Here is a 17,911-nt window from a genome sequence, read left to right on the forward strand (position 1 = left end):
CATGAAATACCGCCTGTCGGCACATGTTGACTCAAAAAAAAAACTGAAAAACCACATGTTGACCTTTTGAGTGTCCTTCCCCATGTTGGCCTAATGCTTGTCAGCCTAATGACGTGTCCCATGTCGACCTTTAATCATGTCGACCTTCCTGCATGTCGAACCTTCAGTCATGGTGACCTTCATGCATGTCGACCTAGTGGGGTCGACCTACTGCTTGGAGACCTAGTGACCGTATCTTCTGGGTTGTAATTGTAGACGATTTTGTTACAATTTTGTGAAATGTTCGATTATTCCATAAAAATCGCACATTTTGCAAATGTAGAGTCAGAGGTTTTCAGCTCGGAATACGGCGGTCAGTAAACAGTCGGATCCAGATGTTTTCCCGGTGTAAAACACACAAATCGGCCGATGTAAGGGGAGCTGAGTAAGAAGGGGGGCACCAATCAGCTCTCTACAGCCGGACATAATTAGAGCGGTTTTGTTTGAGTGAGCATTGATAAAGCATAAAGCATGCTGTAGGTATACAGTTACAGCATGCGTACAGCACATAATATAGCTCATGTACAGCACTTCTCATTGTTACACTTCCTCCTGTGAAATGCATCTTATTCGCATTGTTATGCAAATCAGGGGAATCATTCGGTGGTGCGCGGCTTGCGAATAAAATTTGCAAGCCAGGCTTCAGTGGGGCGGGATGTCCCTCTGGCATTGCGGCGTATACCTGATCACTGGGCTTCGAAAAATTGGCAGCCCAGCGATGAGGTCTGAATTAGGCCCATTGTCTGAATGCCGCTAATTGTATTTACTATTATTTCGGGGTCCTGCCCAGGGGGTTTCCTACAGAAGGAACCAGGACCAGTGTACATTGGGCCTGATTCAGACCTGATCACATCACTGCGAATTTTCACAGTGGGCGATTATCAGTAGACTGCGTATGCGCGACCAGGGCTAGCGAATGTAAAGGGCACATTTTTCCCTTCGCTAGTCGTTCACAAGATGACTGACAAGAAGTCGGCATCTATGGGTGGTGAGCGGCCGCTTAGTGGTAGTGTTAGGAGAAACGCTGGGTGTGCATATTCGCGCATTTGCATACCCCAAGCATCGGGGAAGAGGCAGAATTGGGACCCTAACGAGTGGCTCTGAATCAGCCCCCTAGTCCCATGGACACTCATAGTGTATTTTAAAAAAGTTTATGGTATATTAGATCTACATTGTATAGGTGTACAATCAAAACGGCAACATGGTCAAAATAAAAGAATTTTTTTTTTGAAAAATTCATGTCGACCTTTTTACCATGTTGACAATGTTGACCTGTTTACCTTTAGACTGTTCACCTTTTGAACATGTCACCCTTTTGACTGTTGACCAATAGCTGTTGAAGCTTTGACTGTCGCCATTGTATATTGCACCCTTCCCCCCTGCCCAACCCGCGTCTGCACTATTTTAACCAGCAGAGTCTATGTGATGCGAATAAGATGTGCAGCTAAAAGGGCTGTTTAAGGTAGTGATGCCTACCGTTCCAGAATGGCCGCCTTTCGGAGAGGGGGGCAAGTCTACCACGACCCCCCCTCCCTTGTTTGTGTGGCCAGTGGGATCATCACATTATTGTTGCCATGCCCTGTGTCGTGCAGTGCCGGAATTACAGGCATGGACCATAGGACCAAATGAAGCAAATGGCATCATTGCAGCCCAGCCCACCACAGTGCAATGCCCGTATGCCTGTAATTCTGGCACTGCACGACACAGGGCATGGCCACAATGATGTGATCACACTGGCCACACCCCCAAACAACGTATTACCCCGCCCCACCCCTTTCTCATCACATTGGCAGTCCTACCCCCCTGCCTCACGGAGCTTAGTAGACAACCCTGGCTTAACGTGGCTGCAGCAATGATGTAGAAGGACACATGTCCGCAGTGCCCAGATCAGAGTAGTCAGCAATACTGAACACTGTGCCACCATTAGGGATGGGACATCGAAAGAAAACATCGGTCAAATTATGTTTTTCAACATTGGTTGTAAAACATAATTTAGACCTAAACATTGGTACTGTGAACCCGATGTTAACCGATGTTAAACGATGTTTCAATATTTTTTTTAAATAAACTGGTTATCAAAGCATATAATATACTAATAAGCTTCTGAAATGATAAATAATCCCTCTATTAAGTTTATCTTGTTGGAGGCTTACAGTTTATACACACACAATGGATATATGATTCATGTTTTGTGGTGAATCAAATTTGTTACGGAAGGAAAAAAACATGAAGCGTTAACTATCAAAACTTTATTGCAACAACTCACAATCTGCTATTTTTACCTAGATTTTTAACTATAGCAACAGGCTAATAACTTATGTTGATCATAGAAAATAACAAAAAAACTGTACACACAGTGCAACATAGAACATACTACATTGTTGCTAAGAATAACCATCAGAACAAAGACGCTGGAGCCAGTGCAACTGCAAATTAATGTTTGAAACACGTCTGCATTTGACAAACCAGCCCCCATCCCCTCCCTCAAATAGAAACTACTGTACCTGTCACTCAGTATCTGCGTCCGCTGTTACTAATAAATCACTGCACATGTGCAGTGTGACTGACATTGCATTTCAAAGAAATAAACTGTGCAAATGTCCGCATCCACAACTGAATCAGGCCCTTTGTAAGGTGCTGTGATATGCTTGCTGCATAATAATAAATCAATGGATAGATTGTAAGCTTGCGAGCAGGGCCCTCATACCTTTGACTGACTGTAAATACCCAGTTTGTTGTATCACTGTCTCCTATTGTAAAGCGCAAGTGAATATGCTGCTCTATATAAGAAACTATTAATAAATAAATACATATGAAGGGAGTTCACCACAATGTCACTACTAGTGACTATCGTATTATACTGTTCATTCTAGCACCCACTATCTTTGAAAACCCATGCAGTTCCTCTTCCCTGCCTGGGGTGTCGCTGTCTGCTGTAGTGCTTCTAGCACAGTGTGGTCTGTATATCAGCACTGATATGCAAATCAGACCTGTGCTAGAAACACCACAGCAGACAGCGACAGTGACTCACTAACAGCACCAGTTGCAGTGAGGCAGGGGTGGGGCTGTCCTGTGTGCTGCTGCTGAATGGCTGGCCAGACTGTCTTTCACTGTCAGCTACCACCCACAGCAGCAGCACACAGCCACACACACAAATGAAAGCCCAGCCAGCAGTGATACTGTCATGTTTGTTAATGTTTTATTTTATCAGTCTCTTAAGTTTTTAATGAATATAAATCAAGGAGAGAGTGAGCTGGCTGCAAAGCATTGAAAGCAGCACACATTGACACACAAAAGAAAAAACATTGGAAGATTGAGAAAAACATCGGGGGAGAAATCTAGCGATGTTGATGAAACATTGGATCCTCAACATTGCAGGGTTAAACATCGAACATTGGAACCATAAATCCGATGTTACCGATGAAACATCATATGATTACCCATCCCTAGCCACCATGCCGCCCATACTTCTCCTTCGTTATGTTTGCTCTTGGTTACTGTGGACTTTGTTATTACAGCAAAGATAAAGAATGATAACAGAACTGTAAATGTAATATCATACACGTAAAGGACTCAGGAATCAGCATTGCATAACATGTTGTGGTACAGTAGTTTCACTTCTATTTGGTGCTACGCAGATACAGAGGCGACACTTTCATTTCCTCGGTCAGACGTGAAGAGAACAGATCTAAAGTTCATCACCTGAGACGCCTGCGGTTCGGTGCATCCAGGTAATGATTGCGCCTCTGTAGCGCTCACAAATCTGGCAGGCAGAGCTGTCAGCACAGCAGGAATACATCAGTAACGGGCAGAAGTTGAGATTTCCAACCCATTTCTACGTGATTTATCCCGGCTCAGTCAGACTCAGAAGTTGTAGAAACATTGGGGCTTATTCAGCATTGATCGATAATCGCCCGATTTGCGAATTCGCAGATTGGCAGACTACTGCCCATGCCCGACCTCGAATAGCAACTGAAAATGCGAATGGATCTTTAATACAATCCATCCCCAGTTTAACTAACAGAAAGCCGTCATTTGATGGCAGAAACCTGTTTTCTGGGTGTGTCAGAAAAAACACAGAGTAATAAAGTCTGCTCGATGGTGTTCGATGTTTCGGGAATTGGATATGGATTCGCGAGTATCAAACCGTGCGCATTTGTCTTGCAATCTTGCGTGGTATGATCACCATTTCTGTTTGGACAGTGGCCATCTCCTCACAAAGATTTAAGTTCCGTTCCCATCGAGCACAAGCACCCAATGTGCTCCTCTGTGCTTGTGTCCAGGACATACTCAGGGCTGCCGAGAGTGGAGGGGAATCGCAGCTGTATGTACAGTACATGTGACGGGCAGGATGTGTAAGACATGTATCTCCCACTGCTGTATGTTCATGTAACTCAGGGCGGGATGTGTAAGACATGTATCTCCCACTGCTGTATGTACATGTAACTCAGGGCAGGATGTGTAAGACATGTATCTCCCCGCTGCTGTATGTACATGTAACTCAGGGCAGGATGTGTAAGACATGTATCTCCCACTGCTGTATGTTCATGTAACTCAGGGCGGGATGTGTAAGACATGTATCTCCCACTGCTGTATGTACATGTAACTCAGGGCAGGATGTGTAAGACATGTATCTCCCCGCTGCTGTATGTACATGTAACTCAGGGCAGGATGTGTAAGACATGTATCTCCCACTGCTGTATGTTCATGTAACTCAGGGCGGGATGTGTAAGACATGTATCTCCCACTGCTGTATGTTCATGTAACTTAGGGCGGGATGTGTAAGACATGTATCTCCCACTGCTGTATGTACAGCCGGGCAACCCCCTGCTCTCTGCCCAGCTGTCAATGGCTGTCATTTCTGACCGGTGGCGGCTGTCCCCCAGTTACCGCGAGCATGTATTCCCCCTTAAATGTGTTCCCAATAAACGAATCCTTATGTGAAAGTCACAAAATAATGGGGTAATGTCACCAAAAAAAGGTCCCCTGTGTGGATTCCTGAGATTGAGTCCTCCAATGATTATGCGCTCACGAGGTTGATCAACATAAAGGAGGAGACAAGAATAGCAGAATAGAGCATAACGTTTAAAACATAAAAGCTTTTAATATGAGTTTGCACTTACAATTGAGCAGATTAAAAAGGCATATAACAAAGACGCTCAGGGCACACTGTGTTGCAGGAACAGTCCAAAGGTTCAGTCAATCCCAAACAGTTTCCGGATACTGAAAGGGGTCGGAGCCGTGGATCCCGTCAGAAAATGCCGTCGGAGCGGTGATAATTAAAAGGCAAGACACGCCAAATGCATTTCGGACCGCCAGGTCCTTCCTCAGCAGCGTGTCTTAGTGTCTAACCTTACTTCCTTATATACGGTGGCTGTGCTGGGACACTTGTTTGTTTACTTCCGCCTTTCGGCGTACTAAAAATGGCCGTGCGTTCCACCATTGATAGGTCTGTGCGTTCCATATACGCACAGGCTTTGTTTAGTTCCGCCTTTCGGCGCGGTCACAATGGCTGTGCGTTCCACCATTAATTGATCTGTGCGATCCATGTACGCACAGATCTAAACAAGCACGGCACCATTTCATATACACTAGATACCACAGTGTTGTAGGTCCCATTCCTTACCATAAATTACATTCTAATAAAAACAAGATTAAAATCACTTCATGAACATAAAAACGAGAAAGAGAGATGGTCAGGGCATACCTGTCTTAAAATTGTGCAAATAGAGGCAATATATAATAGCAGCAAATATAAATGAATAAATAAATAAATAGCAGCAGTAGGGATAAATATTAGCAGCAAATAGTATATAGCAGCAATCATAATGTTGGCAGCAGCAAGTACGATTAGGACAGGAAATGTTTTAGTTCGAACTCACCGTTTAACCCCTCGGGAACGAGAGTTTTTAAACGGTGAATCCATTTCATTTCTGTCTGCGCCAATCTTTTGTCTAAGTCCCTAGTGCGCCACTTAGGGGTAATAAGTTGAATTCCCCAAAAAATGTATTAATTTGCATTCATTTGATTGATGGACTTTTATAAAATGATCAGACAATGTATGCGTAGTTAGGCCTTTTCGTATATTATATACGTGTTCTGCTAGACTCACCTTCAAGTGGCGACTGGTTCGGCCAACGTAGAACAGGTGACATGAACATTCTAATAAGTATATGATATTTTTCGAATGGCATGTTATGAATTCATTGATCTTATATTTTTTATTTTTAACTTCAAAGTTGATCATTTTCCGTTGTGTGCTTTTTACAGATTTACACATGAGACATTCTCCACATCGATGAAAACCTTTTGTCCTGACACTTTGTCAAGGGCCAACATCGATGGTACTTTTAACTAGATGGTATCTAAGAGATGGGGCTCTTCTGTAAATAAATATCGGTTTATCTGGAATTATCCTTCCTAAAACAGGATCCTGTCTGATGAGATGCCAATTATTTCTAAAGACAGTTTCTATTTTTGAATGAAATCGATTAAATTGAGAGATGAAAGCCCATTGAAATTTATTGTCTGTTGTATTAACGGGTTCTTTCTCCTTTAACAGATCGCTTCTTTCAATGGCTTCAATTTTGGTTCTCGCTATATTGAGGTTTTCAGAAGGATAACCTTTAGCTGTTAGTCTTTCAGATACTTCTTCAATTTGTCGATGGCATACCTCTGGGTTGGAGCAATTTCTCTTAATTCTTGTAAATTGGCCATACGGTATTCCCTTAAGCCAGCTGTTGTGATGTTGGCTGGATATCTCAATGTACCCATTAGAGTCTGTGGGTTTCCTAAATGTTTTTGTGTTGACCTTTCCATTTTCAATGTATATGATCAGGTCTGGGAACGATATTTCAACAGGACTAGTGTAAAAAGTCAAATTGATAGAAAACTCATTACAATTGAGATCATTACAAAAATTTAAAAGGCTCTCCTGACCATCTCTCCAAACAGAATGTCATCAATAAAACGCTGCCAGAGCACCAGGCCCGCCCCCAGGATGTCGCCCCTCCATATCCTATGGTATTCCCAATAGGACATGAACAGGTTTGCATAACTCGGGGCGAACCTGGTGCCCATGGCAGTCCCAACGCACTGCAGGTAGAAACTTCCATCGTGATAAAAATAATTGTTTGATAGAATAAAATCAATACTCTTTAAAATAAAGTTTTTCAAATCCGTGTTTAGTGAGAACATATTTAAAAAGAAGGAGACAGCTTGCATGCCTTGATCTTTCTTAATAATGGTATACAATGTACTAACATCGGCACTGCAAAGTATGTCCCCTTCCTGCCACTCGTACTTAGTTAAATTTCGGAGTAGATTGCCGGTATCCTTTAAATATGCTTTAGTTTGGGATACAAGTAGTTGTAAAAAATAATCCACATAGGCAGAGAGGTTGCTTGTTAAACTATTGCAGCCTGATATGATTGGCCTCCCTGGGGGATTACTGGCATCTTTGTGAACCTTAGGAAGGATATAAAGTGATGGAATCGAAGGTTCTTTTATATTTAGAAATTCAAATTCTTTCTTAGAAATAACATTCGTAGTGAGGGCTTCAGTAGTAAGGTCTAATAGGGTCTTACTTATACGCATGGTGGGGTCACTTTTTAATTTTTTATAGGTGTTATCATTGGTAAGTTGTCTATTAATTTCTTCCAAGTAGAGTTCTTTTTTCATGGCAACTACACCACCCCCCTTATCGGCAGGTTTGATTATTACCGATTTGTCCTCTTTCAGAATTTCCAAATCTTCGAACTCCTTCTTAGTTAAATTACATTTTTTACCATACTTGGAGTCACCTTTGGTCAGGATTTTATCAATTTCATCAGTAACCCCTTTGTTAAAACAATCTAAAAAACTACCCCTGCAGTGCGTTGGGTAAAATGTGGACGAAGGTTTAAAAGGTGTCAAAGCATTTGACGAAGTTGCAGAATCCATATTATCTCTTGTTTCAAAGAAACGCTTAATTGTCAGCTTGCGAATACATTTCTGAATATCAAGAAATAAATCAAAACTGTTAGGTTTGCATGTAGGGGCAAATTTCAATCCTTTTTGAAGGATTTTGATCTCTAATTCTGTTAGGTCACGACCAGATAGGTTGAAAATTTTTCCTTCATGTGAGCTTTCGCTAATTCTTGTTATAGGAGTGTCTTTTTTCTTTTTATTCTTTTTGTTCTTTTTGGTAATTTTAACTCCTCCCCTCTTTACCCTTTTCCCAACTTTATTGATTTTTGTAGAAGTGTTGGTAATTACTACCTTCTCCACTGGTTCTGTCGGCTCCTCTCTAAAGAAGGCGTGGTTTCCCCACTTGTATGTTCATCATACCTGTCAAGGGCTGAGTAACGATTAGTATCCTCAATGTTAAAATTGTCTCTAGATTCATTTCTTTGGCGGTAAGTTTGCCTTGGTGTTTCCCATTGTTCGTAATTATTAGTGGGTCTATTTTTGTACCAATTCTTATTGGGTCTATAATTACGTTTATTATTATATTGTTGTTTGGAATGATTGGGATTTTTTTTCCCATACAGGTAGTTGCATTCTTTCCTCTAATTTTGTATTGTATTGTCTTTTTCACCATATTGGCGCTTTTTTGTAGGGAGTAAAGGTTTTGTTAGCTATGGGAATTCTATTAGACTCTGTAGCGGATGGTCTGATGGGTTCCATATCTTTACTTGGATTACTATCCCTGAGAATTTTTTTTCCCTTTCTTTCTCTTAATTCCCTAGTATTCTTCCCTATTTTTTCTAAGAGGGACTCTTCGTACATACCAAAATCCTCAATCTCTTTAAAAGGTTTAACTGACTCTTGTAAATTCACAATCTCCTCATTAAGGAGTTTTAATGTTTTGGTACGTTCCTTAATGATGAGATCAATAAGGGAGTAAGAACAGGTGTCTAAGATAGTGTTCCACTCATTAATAAATGATGTATTCGTGGAGTTGAAGGAAGGGGGTTTTGATATTTTTAAACCCTTGGGGATGATTTTTGAGGCCAGGTAGTGTTCGAGGGTGACTACCTCCCACCAGAGCTTATATTCCTTCAACATTACTGATTCCAGTTTAAAGAACACAGATCCCAGATTCTCATCACTTATATTAATATTAACATCCTGTGATGAGAAAGTGTTCTTAACCAATTGATTTCTAATGTCTCTGAATGAGAACATGTCTGCTGCACTTATCACAGAGATATTGAATGAAAGAGATAATCAACAGAGAGGTGTACTAAGTGATACATGGAACGCACAGATCAATTAATGGTGGAACGCACAGCCATTGTGACCGCGCCGAAAGGCGGAACTAAACAAAGCCTGTGCGTATATGGAACGCACAGACCTATCAATGGTGGAACGCACGGCCATTTTTAGTACGCTGAAAGGCGGAAGTAAACAAACAAGTGTCCCAGCACAGCCACCGTATATAAGGAAGTAAGGCTAGACACTAAGACACGCTGCTGAGGAAGGACCTGGCGGTCCAAAATGCATTTGGCGTGTCTTGCCTTTTAATTATCACCGCTCCGACGGCATTCTCTAACGGGATCCACGGCTCCGACCCCTTTCAGTATCCGGAAACTGTTTGGGATTGACTGAACCTTTGGACTGTTCCTGCAACACAGTGTGCCCTGAGCGTTTTCGTTATATGCCTTTTTAATCTGCTCAATTGTAAGTGCAAACTCGTATTAAAAGCTGTTATGTTTTAAACGCTATGCACTATTCTGCTATTCTTGTCTCCTCCTTTATGTTGATCAACCTCGTGAGAGCATAATCATTGGAGGACTCAATCTCAGGAATCCATACAGGGGACCTTTTTTTGGTGACATAACCCCATTATTTTGTGACTTTCACATAAGGATTCGTTTATTGGGAACACCTTTAGCGCTATTATAACAGTTTTTTCACCCTTCCACTTGTATTCTATGTTTAGGTGTTGTTGAATGACACCTTAAAAACTGTTAAACAGCTGCTTTTGGATTTTCTGTTGTGTGCACTGAATCACTTAGTACACCTCTCTGTTGATGTATTCCCCCTTGGCAATGAGCATGTAGGTAAGCAGCACTAATGTAGAATAATTTTTAATAGGCATTATGGTGTTTGGAATAATAGATAATGGACATTATGGTGTGTGGCTTAATATGTAATGGGCATTATGGTGTCAATTTTTAATGCGTGCCTTTGGCGTGCAATACCCCTGTTTATGAAGCATATTGTGCATTATTGCTTAATCTGGGGCAGATGTATGACCATTCGTTATGGCACGTTATGTGCACTGATACCGCTTCTCCCCCATGTATGATGGAGCCAGCGTGCAGTAAAGGAGTAAATATCGGCGCTGCTATCTAAATGATAGAAGGCCGAATGTATGAACGGTCAGCATTCCGCATGATACTGGTTTTGGCTTCGCCAGCATCAGGCTGGCGAAGCCCTATCTAAACAGCAGGGACAGCGCTGTCCCTGCTGTTAGCTCTGGGCTGCGCTGGGGATCTCGCGTGAGTAGCGGGCGAGATCCCGCACATGACCAGTCCAGTCGGCAGTGGGAGACAACGCATTAGTGTAAACTGATGCGCTATTTCCAGGAGGAGACATCGCCAGAGGGGGGAGTTAGCGCTCCCCCGCTTCTGCAGACAAGATGTTAATACATCTTGTCGGTCTCCCCTCCTGCTTCGCCTCGCTAATAAGGCGAAGCAGGAAGTATTATAGCGGCGTGATAAGCGCCACTATAATACATCTGCCCCACTGTTTGGTATAGTGTGTATTTTAGTATCAATCCATGTGGCAAAGTGTGACTTTTGCCTTAATCCATGTGACATAACGTGAATTTTTACTCAATCCGTGCGCCATAGTGTGAATTTTGGCTCAGTGGTGTGAATTTTGGCTCATTCCATGCGGCATAATGTGTAAGAGGTAAGTACAGTATAAGGGGGTTACTATTGTGTTGCATGATTTGTATAAGGGGTATATGGTGTGGTAAACTTACTGTAGGTTACCACATAAAAGGTGCTGACATATTGTCTACCAAGTTTTGGCTTTCAGTATTTTTTTATGACTGTAGTGCCGCCTCACCCCGCAAGTATCTTAGGACATCAGCATCCTGTGGGTGCACCTTAGGAGGGCACCCGCCAATATCATACCTCCCAACTGTCATGATTACAGCGGGACAGTCCTGATTTTCGGGTCCTGTCCCGCTGTCCCACTCGCGGCAGGCATTGTCCCGCTGCGGGGGGTGGTAGTTGGGAGACCCCCCAATCTAGTAGAATAGACGCTGTGCGCATGCATAGCGTCAGAATGGGGGCGTGGCCTCATGGAAGAGCTCCGAGTATAGGCCACGTCCCCAAAATTAGGCCACGCCCCGACATCATCCCGCCTCCTGGTCCATCGAAGTTGGGAGGTATGAGATGGTATCGCTGGAGACTGGATAGCCAGGAGCCTTGGGAACTTCTCTGACACAGGAGTCTACTCAGGGAACAGATGGAAGCCATTGTTCAAGGCAAGGAAGTTAGGCCCAAGGCCTGATCTATATCCCCCTTGCCTGTTTGTGATTGGCTGCAAGCCACAGCATCAATCAGAACCAGGAAGTGTCAGTGTACACCTTTGATTCTGATACAGGTGTACAGGTCAGAGTTCAGAGCAGCGGTCAGTGTGATTGGTTTGCACATTGCTGGTCACAGGTGTCATGGCGGCACCCACGACGCGCGGGTCTGGCATAAGATGGGCAGAGGGCATCGCCAAGTGCCCACGGAGGCACAGGGGACATTACACCACGATCCACCAATGGAGAAAGCAAAGGCATTGGACCTGGAGTGCAAGGCGGACCGTCGCGATGGTAAAAGACGCTGTCTCAAAAGGGGCTGCGCACTGCGGTTTGTGACAATAGGCCCTTGATAATTTTCAGCTCTAGGCCCATTTAGAACTTAATCTGGCACTGCTGGAAGTGTGTATCATTACTGTATTCTAAACAATATACAACATGGTAGACTCACCAGGAGGGGTAAAACAAATGATTGATGATCTAGGTAGATTAGAGAAATGGTCAAGAGAATGGGTCTTCAAACTGCCAGATGTTGTGGAACTACATGTTCCAGCATGCCTGACAGTTTTGGCATGCTCTTATAGGAAAAAATGTGGCAATGCATGTTGGAACATGTAGTTTCACAGCATCTGGAGGGCCACAGGTTGAAGACCCATGGTCAAGAGAATGGCAACTACAGTGTAATGCCCAAAAATGCAAAATCTTGCACTTGGGTCTCAAAAATCCAAAGACTAATTATAGTATAAATGGCACTATAATGGAAACTACTGAGGAAGAGAGGGATCTAGGTGTCACTATTGGGATCTAGGTGTCACTATTGGGATCTAGGTGTCACTATTGGGATCTAGGTGTCACTATTGGGATCTAGGTGTCACTATTTCAGGGGACTTAGGACCTTATTCAGGTCCGTTCACAGTAGAGCTGCGTTCGCACGGGGACCGATGTTGTCTTACTGCACATGCGCATTGCTGCGCATGTGCATATGAAGGGTGCATGCACCCACGGCAAACAGACAGCAGGTGGGGGGTGGGGGGGTAGAGAGGGTGTCGTGGGGTTTCGGGTGGCTCCATTAACGTATGGGAACTTCCAGCATTTCATGGGCATTCCCATGAGAGCGCTGGGTGTTCTGATTCGAATAAGGCCATGATGCGGGTGCGTGGGCCGGGCAGCTGACATCCGGCGGGCATGCATATGTAAGGTTGCTCAAAGAAACCTTGCATACTGTATGCGTGCAATAGAAAGATGTGGGAGGTTCCCCCTGGCCTGCAGATGGATCTATTTGCAGACCCTGTGCACATTGCGCCTGGTGGGGTTTGGTTGATTTGCAAGGGTGTGAATTTACATATAAGTGAAGCTAATCAACCAGAATAACCCCCTTAAAGGCAGGCAGGTAGGCAATGTAACAAAGCAATGAAGAAGGCAAGTCAGATGCTTGGTTGCATAGGGAGAGGTATCAGCAGTAGAAAGAAAGACGTAATAATGCCACTGTATAGGTCATTGGTACGACCTCACCTAGAGTATTGTGTTCAGTTCTGGAGGCCATATCTCCAGAAGGATATAAATACATTAGAGACTGTACAAAGAAGGGCAACTAAATGGTGCATGGCCAGTGTACGACTGGGGCATGAAGGGCCCACCAGGGAAATGCACTCACAGGGGCCCACCAAGGGGCATGGTCTTTTTGAAGGGGTTTGGCCACCTGACCAGAGAGGAGTGGCTATACACTATGCAATTTTGGGCCAATTTCATACGATTTCGGCACTTTGGGCCGATAATCAGGCGAAATCGGCCTAAAATCGCAGGTGTGTAACATCTGACCAGTAAATCCCCCACCCTGATAATAATGCACATAGGTCCCACAGAAAATAATACAGCACATAGCCCCCCAGATAATACAGCACATAGGTCCTCCACACATAGATAATAGTACAGCACATAGGTCCCCCCGCATAAAATACAGCACATAGGTCATCCCCACCCTGATAATAATACAGCACATAGCCCCCCAGATAATACAGCACATAGGTCCCCCCCCCATATAATACAGCACATAGCCCCCCCCCACACACACACACACACACACATATAATACAGCACATAGGTCCCCCCACATATAATACAGCACATAGGTCCCACCCACCCAGATAATAGCAGAGCAAATAGCCCCCCCCCCCCCCCCACACACACACACACACACACACACATATAATACAGCACATGGGTCCTCCCCACTCAGATAATAGTACAGCACATAGCCCCTCCACATATAATACAGCACATAGGTCCCCACACACAGATAATAGTACAGCACATAGCCCCCCCACATATAATACAGCACATAGGTCCCCCCACATATAATACAGCACATAGGTCCCACCCACCCAGATAATAGCAGAGCAAATAGCCCCCCCCCCCACATATAATACAGCACATGGGTCCTCCCCACTCAGATAATAGTACAGCACATAGCCCCCCCCCCCCCCCACATATAATACAGCACATAGGTCATCCCCACACAGAATACAGCACATAGGTCTCCCCACTCAGATAATAGTACAGCACATAGGCCCTCCCCACATACAATACAGCACATGGGTCCTCCCCACTCAGATAATAGTACAGCACATGGGTCCTCCCCACACAAATAATAGTACAGCACATAGCCCCCCCACATATAATACAGCACATAGGTCCCCCCACACAGATAATAGTACAGCACATAGCCCCCCCACATATAATACAGCACATAGGTCCCCCCACACAGATAATAGTACAGCACATAGCCCCCCCCCCACATATAATACAGCACATAGGTCCCCCCACACAGATAATAGTACAGCACATAGCCCCCCCACATATAATACAGCACATAGGTCCCCCCACACAGATAATAGTACAGCACATAGCCCCCCCCCCCCCCCACATATAATACAGCACATAGGTCCCCCCACACAGATAATAGTACAGCACATAGCCCCCCCACATATAATACAGCACATAGGTCCCCCCACACAGATAATAGTACAGCACATAGTCCCCCCACATATAATACAGCACATAGGTCATCCCCACACAGATAATAGTACAGCACATAGCCCCCCCCCCACATATAATACAGCACATAGGTCCTCCACACACAGATAATAGTACAGCACATAGCCCCCCACATATAATACAGCACATAGCCCCCCCCCCCCACATATAATACAGCACATAGGTCCCCCCACACAGATAATAGTACAGCACATAGCCCCCCCACATATAATACAGCACATAGGTCATCCCCACACAGAATACAGCACATAGGTCCCCCCACTCAGATAAAAGTACAGCACATGGGTCCTCCCCACTCAGATAATAGTATAGCACATGGGTCCTCCCCACACAGATAATAGTACAGCACATAGCCCCCCCCCCCCATATAATACAGCACATAGGTCATCCCCACACATAATACAGCACATAGCGCCCCCCACTCAGATAATAGTACAGCACATAACCCCCCCCCACATACAATACAGCACATGGGTCCTCCCCACTCAGATAATAGTATAGCACATGGGTCCTCCCCACACAGATAATAGTACAGCACTGAAGCTGCCTATACACGCTGCTAAGTGTGCTGAGCCGATGTGTGCTTTGAGGTGCGCGCTCCCGCGGCACCTCATCGCACAGTACAAAAAGTATGAAGTCTCGAAACGCGTTGGTTGAACACCCACGACAGCGTGCCGCAAACAGCCGGAAACACGCTACCCGAACTTCCAGTTTCAGCATTCTGACGGAAGACGGAGCTCGGGAGACGGAGACTCCGGGAAGATCTGCCAGTGCCCCACCAAGCCCCGCAGACAAAGGCAAAGGTATTGTAGGGACAGTGTAGGCCTGTGCATCAGTGCGTGATCCCCGAAGCTACCAACTTATACCCAACCTCAAAACCCTCCCTAAAAAGGGCTGTAAGGGGGCGGGAGCCTGGTCACATGCATCTAGGGTCAGATTCCAGAGTGACTTGTCTCCAGCAGAGCGCGGGAAGGGTGTAACGCAGCATCGAGTTCTTCTTCCCGGCCCCCAGACAGTAAAGCGCAGGCAGGTCCACGTCCACTGAAAGGATCACCTGATGGCTGACGTCATGACGCTGCGGAGTACGGACGTCCATGTCAAGTGACGTCAGCCCGCACTGTGCACTGCAGCCGCCTAGTGATGCCCAGCAGCGGCAGCTGTCAATCAGACAGCCAGCAGCAGCGCCAGCCTCAGCCGATGCCTCATGCCAGCCCAGCCGCCTCCACCGCCGGGGTCAGTCATCCGTGACCGCAGCGGATGCCACTGACTGACTACCCGGCGGCGACTTCCCCGGCCAGCGGCATTGTTAGGCAGCAGCCACAGCAGGCCCCTCCCCCTTTAAAAGTGGGATTGGTTTGACCCTGAGTCGACCACCAGCTGTTGTGTTCACCAGAGACTGTTACTATTCCTGTCCTGACTGTTGACATCTCCAGCCCGTTAACTGCTGTGTTGAATCCCAGGCCGTCAACAAGCTATCCCCGACTACCAGGCCGTCAACAAGCTATCCGGACTCCCAGGCCGTCAACAAGCTATCCCCGACTCCCAGGCCGTCAACAAGCTATCCCCAACTCCCAGGTCGTCAACATCTATCCCAGACTCCCAGGTCGTCAACAAGCTATCCCCGACTCCCAGGCCGTCAACAAGCTATCCCCGACTCCCAGGCCGTCAACAAGCTATCCCCAACTCCCAGGTCGTCAACAAGCTATCCCCGACTCCCAGGTCGTCAACAAGCTATCCCCGACTCCCAGGCCGTCAACAAGCTATCCCCGACTCCCAGGCCAACAACCATCATCGGCTCCCAGGCCATCGACACTCCTTTGGCTCCGAGGTCGACATTCGTAATCGGCTCCCAGGCCGTCGCCTATGGCTCCCATGCCATCGATCATCGGCTCCCAGGCCGTTAACTACTCCTAACGACTCCCAGGTTGTTTTCAATCATCTCCGGCTTCCAGGTTGTCGACAACTCCTACCAGCTCCCAGGCTGTCTACAGTTATCTCCGGCTCTCAAGCCATCCACATTTATCTCTGGCTCTCAGGCCGTCATCAGTCATCTCTGGCTTCCAAGCCGCCGACTACTCCTAACGGCTGTCAGGCCACCTACTGTCATCCCTGGCTCCCAGGCAGTCATCTCAAGACATCCCTCAATCCTCTGTCCAGCATCCTCGGCACCAGCCAGCTGCTGCCAGAGGACACTGAATTGTTCACTGGTCTGTTGCATTGCGGGCACACCGTGGCACTCAGAACCACCAAATTCGGCAACAAGGTACCTCTGGACCTGGTGGTGTGCACCTCATAGCCGTATCTCATGGCCAGAGATGGTCGCTGATGAACCGGAGACTCTGCCAGGGGAGCCTCCTGAAGGCTGAACACGGGAGTGTGCACCAGCACAAACAAATCACTGGCAATATGGTTGCTCAGTGACCAAATTGCCAGTGATAGTGCACCGTGTGTACACAGCTTATGAATGCAAACACATTCTAAAGGCCCATACACACTAGAAGATTTTCGTTTCCAAAGACTTTGCCAAAATCTCTGATGGATTTATCTATCACCAAAGTAGTGCGTACACACTGAGCTATTTTCCCCCAAAGAGCAAGAGATTTTCAGGAGGCGAAAGACTTTGCTGAAAATCTTTCATATAAAAGGATATTTACATAATGGGAGGGGTTAAAATTCCAAGGGTGAGAGCAGGGGCCATTTTATTCAGTATATTTCTTTTCTTGGGGCCTGATTCATAACTGATTGCTGGGCTGCGTATATTCATAGCCCAGCGATCAGGTAAATGCTGTCCTGCCCAGGGAAATCCCGCCCATGTGCATAGCTACGATTTTACTTGCAGCCGTATTGCCCCTTACACGTTATGCCACACATCATAATGCCCATTACATGTTATACACACCAGTACACCTTATGTCACACACCGCAATGCCCATTACACATTATGCCACACACCATGATGCCCATTAAGCCACATACCATAATGCCAGGGGCTTCATGCTCGATCCCAGGGCCCTTCATGATCGATGCCATGGGTGGGGGTGAAGTGCTCGTTGCCACGGGGGAGTTTAAGAGCTGTGTATATATTACTGCAATATATATATATATATATATATATATATATATATATATATATATATATATATATATATATATATATATATATACGAAAAAGCAGCGTCACTCCAAAGGGCTTCAATCAAGAGAATTTATTATAACATGTGGTCGACACGTCCAGGTCGACGTTTCAATGCAACAGCATTTTTATCAAGACAGCGTGTGACCAGATACATA

General features: G+C 45.5%; 2 protein-coding genes across 3 annotated transcripts in view; both read left to right on the forward strand.

Annotated features, from left to right (window-relative positions):
* Window positions 1-17,911, forward strand: part of LOC146019740 (uncharacterized) — a 781,584-nt gene that overhangs the window by 267,343 nt on the left and 496,330 nt on the right. The gene's annotated exons all lie outside the window — the stretch shown is intronic.
* The window catches only part of LOC146019733 (uncharacterized), a 76,224-nt gene continuing 61,834 nt past the window's right edge, over window positions 3,522-17,911 (forward strand). Inside the window, exon 1 of the mRNA XM_083152245.1 lies at window positions 3,522-3,770. The gene's annotated coding sequence lies outside the window, so the exon portion shown is untranslated. The remainder of the gene's footprint in view (window positions 3,771-17,911) is intronic.

This window comes from Crinia signifera, chromosome 7 (assembly GCF_055691185.1).
Source record: "Crinia signifera chromosome 7, ASM5569118v1, whole genome shotgun sequence".
Taxonomy (NCBI): Eukaryota; Metazoa; Chordata; class Amphibia; order Anura; family Myobatrachidae; genus Crinia; species Crinia signifera.